The following is an 11,513-nucleotide window of genomic DNA, read 5'->3' as shown; positions in this document are numbered from 1 at the left end:
ATATCCATGTGGCCAATCAACAGGAAAAAATGCTTGGCTTCATTAGTCATCAGGGAAATGCAAGTTAATACACGATGTAGCCGGGCACGGTGGCTCATGCCTCTATTCTCAGTGCTTTGGGAGGCTGAGGCGGGAGGATTGCTTGAGCCCTTCAAGACCAGCTTGGGCAACATAGTGAGATGAAATCTCTAATCACAAACAAACACACACACTCCCACTGTAATAAATATATTAAATATATATATATGGCCGAGACCAAGATGCTTGTGAGACTTGGCGCCTTCCTCAAGAACGCCTGGGCCAAGGAGCCAGTGCTGGTGGTCTCCTACATCATCAGGAGCCCCGCTGTAATTCTGCCCCCACTCAGTCCCTACACCAAGTACTCCATCATGATCAATGAGGCCACACCCTACAACTATCCAGTGCCCATCCACGATGATGGGAACATGCGGACACGTGCAGCCACCCCCAGGGCCCCCAGGGCCCCAGCTTGGAGTGGCTGAAGAAAGTGTGAGCACCTCCACTGACAGAAGAGGCCCCTCCCATGGCTCCCAATAAAAATATGAAAACCAACAACAAAATATATGTGTGTGTGTGTATATATATATATATATATATATCTCAAGTGTTGCTATTCCTCCCAATATCTCCCAAAGCTGAATATTTACATATCCTGTGATCAGCATAGGTATATACTGAACAGAAATATGTTCATGTGTGTGATGGTTAATATTAAGTGTCAACTTGATTGTGGCCGGGCGTGGTGGCTCACGCCTATAATCCCAGCACTTTGGGAGGAGGCCGAGGCAGGCAGATCACTTGAGGCCAGAAGTTCAAGACCAGCCTGGTCAACATGGCAAACTCCGTCTCTACTAAAAATACAAAAATCAGCCAGGCATGATGGCATGCACCTGTAGTCCCAGCTACTCAGGAGACTGAGGCAGGAGAATTGCTTGAACCAGGGAGGCAAAGGTTGCAGTGAGCCAAGATTGCGCCACTGCGCCCCAGCCTGGGCAACAGAGCAAGACTCTGTCTCAAAAAAAAAAAAAAAGTGTCAACCTGACTGGATTGAAGGATGCAAAGTATTGTTTCTGGGTGTTTTTTTGTGACAGTGGTACCAGAGGAGATTAACATTTGAGGCAGTGGACTGGGAGAGGCAGCGTGGCTAGAAATAACAGGCAGAAGAAGATGGAAGGGCAGACTTGCTGAGTCTTCAGGCCTTCATCTTTCTCCGGTGCTCGATGCTTCCTGCCCTGGAACATCAGCCTCCAAGTTCTTTGGTTTTTGGACTCTTGGACTTACACTGGTGGTTTGCCAGGGGCTCTCGGGCCTTTGGCCACAGACTGAAGGCTGCACTGTCGGCTTCCCGACTTTTGAGGTTTTGAGACTCAGACTGAGCCACTACTGGCTTCCTTGCTCCTGAGCTTGCAGAGAGTCTATCGTTGGACTTTTCCTTGTGATCTTGTGAGTCAATTCTCCTTAATAAACTTCCTTTCATATATGCATACATCTTATTAGTTCTGACCCTTTAGGTCTGTCCCTAATACAAGGTGTTGATCAAAAGCAAGTTCTAGAATGTTCAGGCTGATTCTGGGCACAGTGCCTATGGGTTAGTCCTCCTACAAAAGGAGCAGCACCAGTTCGGTAAAATAGCTACAGAAAGAGAGAGAGAGAGAGCGAGATTGTTCCATAGTGTAGGGAAAAGAAAGACAGATCAGACTGTTACTGTGTCTATGTAGAAAGGAAAGACATAAGAGACTCCATTTTGAAAAAGACCTGTATTTTAAACAGTTGCTTTGCTGAGATGTTAACTTGTAGCTTTGCCCCAGCCACTTTGCCCCGCCACTTTGCCCCAACCTGGAGCTCACAAAAACATGTGTTGTATGAAATCAAAGTTTAAGGGATCTAGGGCTATGCAGGACGTGCCTTGTTAACACATGTTTACAAGCAGTATACTTGGTAAAAGTCATCGCCATTCTCTAGTCTCAATAAACCAGGGGCACAATGCACTGCAGAAAGCCGCAGGGACCTCTGCCCTTGAAAGCTGGGTATTGTCCAAGGTTTCTCCCCATGTGACAGTCTGAAATATGGCCTCGTGGGATGAGAAAGACCTGACCGTCCCCCAGCCCGACACCCGTAAAGGGTCTGTGCTGAGGTGGATTAGTAAACGAGGAAAGCCTCTTGCAGTTGAGATAGAGGAAGGCCACTGTCTCCTGCCTGACCCTGGGAACTGAATGTCTTGGTATAAAACCCGATTGTACATTTGTTCAATTCTGAGATAGGAGAAAAACCTCCCTATGGTGGGAGGCAAGACATGTTTACAGCAATGCTGCTTTGTTATTCTTTACTCCTCTGAGATGTTTTGGTGGAGAGAAATATAAATCTGACTTACGTGCACATCCAGTCATAGTACCGTCCCTTGAACTTAATTGTGACATAGATTCTATTGCTCACATGTTTGTTGCTGACCTTCTCCTTATTATCACCCTGCCCTCCTACTACATTCCTTTTTACTAAAATAATAAATAATCAATAAAAACTGAGGGAACTCAGAGACCGGTGCTGGTGCAGGTCCTTGGTATGCTGAGTGCCGGTCCCCTGGGCCCACTGTGGTTTCTCTATACTTTGTCTTATTTCTTTTCTCAGTCTCTCGTCCCACCTGACTAGAAATACCCACAGGTGTGGAGGGGCAGGCCACCCCTTCACATAGCAGCACCATTAATAATACCCCCAAACTGGGAATTATCCAAATGTCCATCAAGAGTAGAGTGGATGAACTGGTGCACACTAGAATACTATAAAGCAACGAACATGAATGAATGACCACTACTCATGAATGAATGAAATAGTATGGGGAATCCCACATACATCATACATGTAAAAGAAAACTTGCCTTCTCTCAGATTCCATTTATACAAGTCGGGATAATGGTACCCTTGGAAGGTGGTGACCAGAAGGGATCTCCAGGGCTTTGGAGTTCTTATAATGTTCTGTTTCTTGATCTGGATGCTGGTTACAGAGTTCATTTGTAAAAAAAAGAAATTCACATTATACATTCTGATTTATTCATTGTTCATACTGTTTGTATGTTATATTCAATAACACAATTTTTAAGACACCATTAAGGAAATGGAAAGCTGAGAGTAGGAGGAGATATTTGCAACACATAAAAAATATCACTTAGGTCTTTGCCTTTACTCTAAATTAAGTAAAGGGCGAGGCGTGGTGGCTCACGTCTATAATCCCAGCACTTTGAGGGGCCAAGATGGACAGATCACCTGAGGCCAGGAGTTCAAGACCAGCCTGGCCAACAGAGTGAAACCCTGTCTCTACTAAAAATACAAAAAAATTAGCCAGGCATGGTGGCGCACGCCTATTGTCGCAGTTTCTTGGGAGGCTGAGGCATGAGAATTGCTTGAACCCTGAAGGCAGAGGTTGCAGTGAGCCAAGATCACGCCACTGCACTCCAGCCTGGGCAACAGAGAGAGACGCCGTCTCAAAAAAAAAATAAATAAATAAATTAAGGGCTTTTTTTTTCTTATGATCTCTTCATCTTTCTCTATGAATTTTATGTGTTTCTACAGACATACGTAATTTGAAAATAAATTACTCTTTTTGATTTATGGAATATGTTTCTCCCCATTACAAACTTCTAAATGGAGATGAGTGGAACTTTTGCTATTTCTCTGGAGAAAAATTTCAAATTATTTATGTTGCCCTTGTTTTTTTCCCCCTTTGGCTAAAAGATTTTGTAGTTTTATTTTTTAAGCTCTTCATTCCCCCCCCCCCCCCATATTCTTTGTTTCTCTCTCTCTCTACATCTTTTTTTTTTTTTTTTTTTTCTGAGACAGAGTCTTGCTTTGTTGCCCAGGCTGGAGTGCAATGGTGCGATCTCGGCTCACTGCAGCCTCCGCCTCCTGGGTTCAGTGATTCTCTTGCCTCAGCCTCTCCAGTAGCTGGGGTTACAGGCACTCACCACCACGCCCAGCTAATTTTTGTATTTTTAGTAGAGACGGGGTTTCACCATGTTGGCCAGGCTGGTCTTGAACTCCTGACCTCAGATGATCCACCCACCTCGGTCTCCCAAAGTGCTGGGATTACAGGTGTGAGTCACCGTGACTGGCCTCTCCCCACACCTTCACAAAACTGCTGGGAAGTCACGAGAGGATGCCTGCTGTCAGCATCACCCTCCTTGATGTGACGTAAGAAGAAACTGAGACCTTCAGTCCAGCTCCATGATCTGGAGGGTATGGATGCAAGGAAGAGGAAGAGAGGGGAAAACTAGGCTTCCTAGCCGTCGAACTCAGCCTTTTCCAAGGCCATACATCACCTTCTACTATTAGTATTATTTATTTATTTATTTTTGAGACAGGGTCTCACTCTGTTACCCAGGCTAGAGCGCAGTGACGCGATTATAGCTCACTGCGGCCTCAACCTCCCCAGGATCAGGTGATCCTCCCACTCAGCCTTCTAAGTAGCTGGGACTACACACGCACCACCGTGCCTGGCTATTTTTTTTTTTTTTTTTTTTTCAGTAGAGACAGGGTTTTGCCCTGTTGCCCAAGCTGGTCTCAAACACCTGGGCTCAAGGGATTCGCCTACCTTGGGCTTCCAAAATGCTGGGATTACAGGCATAAGCCACCGTGCCTGGTTCTATTAGTATTTTTATAAACTGCATCTAGGACAAGTGAGCAAGTGACAACAAATCACGCCAGGTGGCACCCCCAGCCAGCCGGCCAGCGCCACATCCAGGGGCACCGAGGCATCCTTACTGAGCCCTGAACACAGCAGTGACCCCAATGGGCCTGTGCCATGAAGCCCACATTCCAGTGAGGGGAGACAGACATAAGCCTCCAGGGACACCAGATAATGGGAAGGAAGGAAACAGGGTGATGAAAGGGAGCGACTAGGGAGGGCTCGCTGAGGAGTTGACTTGAGAATGAACGGCACAAAAAGGACTGGGAAGGTAGTTCCAGACAGAGGGAGCAAGGGGCAGGGTTGAGAAAGGGCTTGGCGTAGTTCCGGATAAGGATAGAGCAGGAGGCGAAGGCCAGGGGCCACAGGAGGAAACCCAGGCCGTGGTGAGGCTCTGACCCTGACAACCATAAGCAGCCACTGAGGAGCTTCAAGCAAAAGACTGACATGGTCTGATTTGCATTTAAAAAAACAATCAGACCAGGTGCGGTGGCTCACGCCTGTAATCTCAGCATTTTGCGAGGCCGAGGCAGGCCGATCACTTGAGGTCAGGAGTTCGAGACCAGCCTGGCCAACATGGTGAAATACCATCTCTACTAAAAATACAAAAATTAGCCAGGCATAGTGGTGTGGACCTGTAATCCCAGCTACTCGGGAGGCTGAGGCAGGAGAATCGTTTGAACCTGGGAGGCGGAGGTTGCAGCGAGCTGGGATTGCGCCACTGCACTCCAGCTGAGAGATGACAGCGTGCTGGCAGTCCTCACAGCCCTCCCTCACTCTGGGCGCCTCCTCTGCCTGGGCTCCTACTTCGGCGGCACTTGAGGAGCCCTTCAGCCCACCGCTGCACTGTGGGAGCCCCTTTCTGGGCTGGCCAAGGCCAGAGCCGGCTCCCTCAGCTTGCAGGGAGGTGTGGAGGGAGAGGCGCGAGCGGGAACCGGGGCTGCGTTCGGCACTTGCCGGCCAGCTGGAGTTTCCGGATGGGCGTGGGCTTAGCGAGCCCCGCACTCGGAGCAGCCAGCCAGCCCGGCCGGCCCTGCTGGCCCTGCCGGCCCCAGGCAATGAGGGGCTTAGCACCCGGGCCAGCGGCTGCGAAGGATGTACTGGGTCCCCCAGCAGGGCCAGCCCACCGGCTCTGCGCTCGATTTCTCACCCGGCCTTAGCTGCCTTCCCGCGGGGCGGGCTCGGGACCTGCAGCCCGCCATGCCTGAGCCTCCCACTCCCTCCATGGGCTCCTGTGCAGCCCGAGCCTCCCCGACGAGCGCCACCCCGGCTCCATGTCGCCCAGTCCCATCAACCACCCAAGGACTGAGGAGTGCGGGTGCACAGCACCGCGACTGGCAGGGAGCTCCACCTGCAGCACCCGTGCTGGATCCACTGGGTGAAGCCAGCTGGGCTCCTGAGTCTGGTGGGGACGTGGAGAACCTTTATGTCTAGCTCAGGGATTGTAAATACACCAATTGGCACTCTGTATCTAGCTCAAGGTTTGTAAACACACCAATCAAAACCCTGTGTCTAGCTCAGGGTTTGTGAATGCACCAATCCACACTCTGTATCTAGCTACTCTGGTGGGGCCTTGAAGAACCTTTGTGTGGACACTCTGTATCTAGCTACTCTGGTGGGGAGGTGGAGAACCTTTGGGTCTAGCTCAGGGATTGTAAACGCACCAATCAGTGCCCTGTCAAAACAGACCACTCGGCTCTACCAATCAGCAGGATGTGGGTGGGGCCAGATAAGAGAATAAAAGCAGGCTGCCCCAGCCAGCAGTGGCAGCCCGCTCCGGTCCCCTTTCATGCTATTTTTTTGCTCTTTGCAATAAATCTTGCTACTGCTCACTCTTTGGGTCCATACTGCTTTTATGAGCTGTAACACTCACTGCAAAGGTCTGCAGTTTCACTCTTGAAGCTAGCGAGACCAGGAGCCCACCAGGAGGAATGAACGACTCCAGATGCGCTGCTTTAAGAGCTGTAACACTCACCTCGAAGGTCTGCAGCTTCACTCCTGAGCCAGCAAGACCACGAACCTACCAGAAGGAAGAAACTCCAAACACATCTGAACATCAGAAGGAACAAACTCCAGACGCGCCACTTTAAGAGCTGTAACACTCACCGCGAGGGTCCGCGGCTTCATTCTTGAAGTCGGTGAGACCAAGAACCCGCCAATTCCAGACACACAGCCTGGGTGACAGTAAGAATCCATCTCAAAACAAATCAAATGGATAAACAAAATGGAGTCTATTCATACAATGGAACATTATTCAACCTTAAAAAGAAAGTAAATTCTGGTCCTGCGCGGTGGCTCACACCTGTAATCCCAGCACTTTGGGAGGCCAAGGTGGGTGGATCACAAGTTAAGGAGTTTGAGACCAGCCTGGCCAACATGGTGAAACCCCTTCTCTACTAAAAATACACAAATTAGGCCAGGCGCAGTGGCTCACGCTTGTAATACCAGCACTTTGGGAGGCCAAGGCAGGTGGATCATGAGGTCAGGAGTTCAAGACCAGCCCGGCCAAGATGGTGAAACCCCATCTCTACGAAAAATACAAAAATTAGCTGGGTGTGGTAGCGCTCCTGTTGTCCCAGCTACTGTGGAGGCTGAGGCACGAGAATCACTTGAACCCAGGAGGCAGAGGTGGCAGTGAGCTGAGATCCTGCCACTGCACTCCAGCCTGGGCAACAGAGTGAGACCCGTCCCAAAGAAAACAAAAGATACATCATTTTTTTCAACAACAAGATTTTAAAACCCACACAGGACAATAAAGCAGGGTGCAGTGGCTCATGCCTGTAATCCCAGCGCTTTGGGAGGCCAAGGTGGGTAGATCGTTTGAGGCCAGGAGTTCAAGACCATCCTGGGAAACATATCAAGACTCCGTCTCTACAAAAAATAACTAAATAAATATTAGCCATGTATGGTGGTACACGTCTGTAGTCCTAGCTACTCAGGAGGCTGAGGCGGGAGGATCACTTGAGTCTAGGAGTTTGAGGCTGCAGGGAACTATGATGGCACCTCTGCATTCCAGCCTGGATGACAGAGCAAGACTCTGTCTCGAAAAAAATAAAAACCGACAGGCAAGGCCACTGCAAGTCCCCAAACCCAGCATATGTCAGGGTGTGGGGTGCCTGGCCTCAGACATCATGACCTTGCGGCTCTTATTCCAGTGGAGGCTGGCTCAGCAAGCTCCATTCCCTCCTGACTCCCAGGGGGATTGTCTAATGGTAGAGGGCGACATTCCAGTCCCTGAGCACAGGAAGGCGCCAGGCACCGTGATGGGTGCTTTAGGGAAATCATCTGCAGCATTCCAGAAACTGCTGTATGAGGCAGGACCTGTGTCCCATAAATTACAAATAAGGGAGCTGAGGCTTGGAGAGACTGGGCTATGAGCCTCTGCTCTCTGTAGCTAGGTCCCAGTGGTCAGTCCATGCTGCTGTGCCCTGGGGTGGGCACAAGGTGGACTCTGATAGCAGGTGGGCTGAACACAAAGCCACCAGTCCACAGTGGGGAGAAGCTCTCGGTTCCCAAGGGGTAGGAGGAGGCTCAGAAAGGAGTCCCATCCAGAACCCCCCTGGGGCCAACAGAGGCAGAGGGGGAAACAGAGGTCCTGAGGGCAGGGCTCTTTCTGGTTCCTTCTCTGGGGCAGGGCTGGGCCTGACTGGCTGAGAGTGTGGGGCAACACAGGCGTTGTCTGGAGAAGCTGGCCTCGGTAGGACCTTAGGACCACCCTTCAGAGGGGGAGCCCCACTGACGCCAGCTTGGACCAGAGCAGGGTTGGCGGTGAGGAGGCCGCAGGCGGAACGGAAGCTCGTGGACTCAAGAGTTGGAAGGCCTCGGCCTCACCCCGGCTCTGCCCTCTCTGAGTTGTGTGCCCTTGGGCTGCTTATTTAATATTTGTCAGCCTCGGTTTCCTCACCTGTAAAATGGAGATGATAACAGTATCTACGTTGAAGGGTTGTAGTGTGAAGCAAATGAGATAAGGCATTTGAGCAGTGTTTTATTCAGACTGTGTGTTGGAGGAGGCTTGGGAGGGTCCGAGGGAGATTATGAGGGGAAGGGGGCAGCGAAACTTCCCCACCTCAGCCAGCCCTGGGCACTGCCTCTCAGTAGGAGAGGATTTATTTATACATCACTGTGTGGCATGGAAATGCTATTTCTTCTTAAGAGCCTTCTCATTTGGCCTCCATGTTTTGCCTGGCTTGGGAGATAGCTTTTAAAACCCAGGGTTCAATTCACCTCCCCAGTGACCTCGCCTCACTCCACCAGATGGAATGCCACACCTCCATCCGCTCCCCGGATGACTGCACTTCATTACTGCACGCTGTGTGTATACAACAACTGTAGTGACATCATAGCCACCTGCTCTTGCTAGATTTGAGTTCTCTCGGTGAGGGAGGCATCCCGGGCTGGTACAGAGCAGAGCACAGAGCAGGTGCTCAGCAGGCACTTGTTGAATAAAATTGAACTAAATCATCATGATATACATATTCCAAGAAAAAAGCCCTAACTTTCTTTTACTATTATAAAAGTATATCTGGGCCAGGTGTGGTGGCTCACACCTGTAATCCCAGCACTTTGGGAGGCCGAGGCAGGTGGATCACCTGAGGTCAGGAGTTCGAGACCAGCCTGGTCAACATGGTGAAACCCCATCTCTACTAAAAATACAAAAATTAGCTGAGTGTGGTAGTGCATGCTTGTAATTCCAGCTACTTGGGAGGCTGAGGCAGGAGAATTGCTTGAGCCTAGGAAGCAGAGGTTGCAGTGAGCCGAGACTGAGATCACACCACTGCACTCCAGCCTGGGTGACAGAGCGAGACTCCGTCTCAAAAAAAAAAAAAAAAAAATGTGATCACAGAAAGCTCAGAATAACAAAAAAGATTGGGAAGAAGGGAAAACAATCCACTTTCATATCCCCAAGGAAAATTTTGGGAAACATTAACCTGTATTTTCCTTCTTGTCATTTTTCCCTAGGCATAATCTTTGTTTTTGCATTAATGGTTTTGCAATCTCCACAAAAATTTTATGTCGTTCCTCTTCTAACATGACAACAGGTACAATATTTCATTCTTATATCTCAGAATCATTTTTCATCTTTTTTCCCCACTTTACTCAGTTAAGAGCTATCCATTTTTCCAAATTCATATTTCTATACAGTGATATAAAAATTAATGCCTGCAAACTTTCAATTTTATCAGTGCTTTTGTAAATAGAATCTTACCTAGAACTCCAATATACAAAAATATAACAGTGATTATCTATCTATTTATCTATCCATATTTTAATAGAGATGAGATCTCACTATGTTGCCCAGACTGGTCTCAAACTTCCAGACTCAAAAGATCCTCCTGCCTCAGCGTCCCAAAGTGCCTAACAGTGATATTTTATTCAAATAAATATACTTTTTGAGTCTAAGGCTTGATGCTCACTTTGGTCATGTTGGTCAGTATGTGTCCTGAGGCTCTTCACACGAAGACAAAACTGGAGCCTGGAGCCGGGGAGGCCCACCTTACAGCCTCATCCTCCTGAGCAACCACAGAAACACAGCCCCTGAAATCGCACTGCCACCGCACAGGGCCTGGCCTGAAGGATCTGTCAACTCCTCGGAAGCTGGGCGGACAAGTCCCCTCCCCACACCTTGCTGTGCCCACTCAGGACTTCCAGGCAGTTCTAGGAGCCCTGCTAACTACACCTACATGAATGGAGCTGGGGAGGAAGGGCGCCTCCTGGACCCGGTCTGCCTGAACACCAACTAAGGATGACCTGGGGAGATGAACCTAGATCAAAAGCAGCCACTTTTTCTCTGAATTTCCAGGGTGAGGGCTGGGATTTTGTCCTCCTCTTCCCCTAGCCTTGTGTTTCTGTGTTTTCTAGATGCAGACTCTGGGCAGAGGCCTCTTTTGCCTGCCTGGTCTAAGAGCAGCTCAGGTCGGGCGTAATAACTGAGTTGAATCCTAATGTCAACACGTGCATTTCCCACCAAGGAGAAATGCAGGGGCCAGTTGCAAATAAATATGTCAGAGCTACACACAACACAGTTATATGTGCCCCCAGATTTATTTATTTATTTTATTTTTATTTTTATTTTTTTTTGAGATGGAGTCTAGCTCTGTTGTCCAGGCTGGAGTGCAGTGGTGCGATCTCGGTTCACCGCAACCTCTGCCTCCTGGGTTCAAGCAATTCTCATGCCTCAGCCTCCCGAGTAGCTGGGATTACAGGCACCCACCAGCATGCCTGGCTAATTTTTGTATTTTTAGTAGAGATGGAGTTTCGCTGTGTCGGCCGGGCTGGTCTCAAACTCCTGACCTCAGGTGATCCGCTCACCCCAGCTTCCTAAAGTGCTGGGATTACAGGCATAAGCCACCGCACCCGGCCCCAGATTTATTTTTGATAACACAAAAATAAAGACATGGTTGTATACACAGATACTGAAATTCCTCTAGCGGAAAACAACAGCAAATGATTAAGATAACGTTGTTTGTTGAGGACAGAAGTAATAATGTTATGGGATATTCAGCAAGACTGTAAATGATTTATTCACCACCTGTACAGAGAAAACTGAAGCTAAATCTGAGAATTCAAGAATCAGAAAGAACAGAGCGCCAGGCGCGGTGGCTCACCTCCGTAATCCCAGGAATTTGGGAGGCCGAGGCAGGCTGATCACGAGGTCAGGAAATGGAGACCATCCTGGCTAACACGGTGAAACCCCATCTCTACTAGAAATACAAAAAATTAGCCGGGCATGGTGGCGGCGGGCGCCTGTAGTCCCAGCAACACGGGAAGCTGAGGCAGGAGAACGGCGTGAACCCGGGAGGCGGAACTTGCAGCGAGCC

General features: G+C 49.2%; 1 pseudogene; it reads left to right on the top strand.

The window, feature by feature from the left end:
- The first annotated feature begins 260 nt into the window (after positions 1-260).
- On the top strand, positions 261-514 carry LOC129044229 (NADH dehydrogenase [ubiquinone] 1 alpha subcomplex subunit 3-like; annotated as a pseudogene).
- The last annotated feature ends 10,999 nt before the right edge of the window (positions 515-11,513 follow it).

The sequence above is a fragment of the Pongo pygmaeus genome, chromosome 1, assembly GCF_028885625.2.
Source record: "Pongo pygmaeus isolate AG05252 chromosome 1, NHGRI_mPonPyg2-v2.0_pri, whole genome shotgun sequence".
Taxonomy (NCBI): Eukaryota; Metazoa; Chordata; class Mammalia; order Primates; family Hominidae; genus Pongo; species Pongo pygmaeus.
This window is presented reverse-complemented; position numbering and strand designations above follow the sequence as displayed.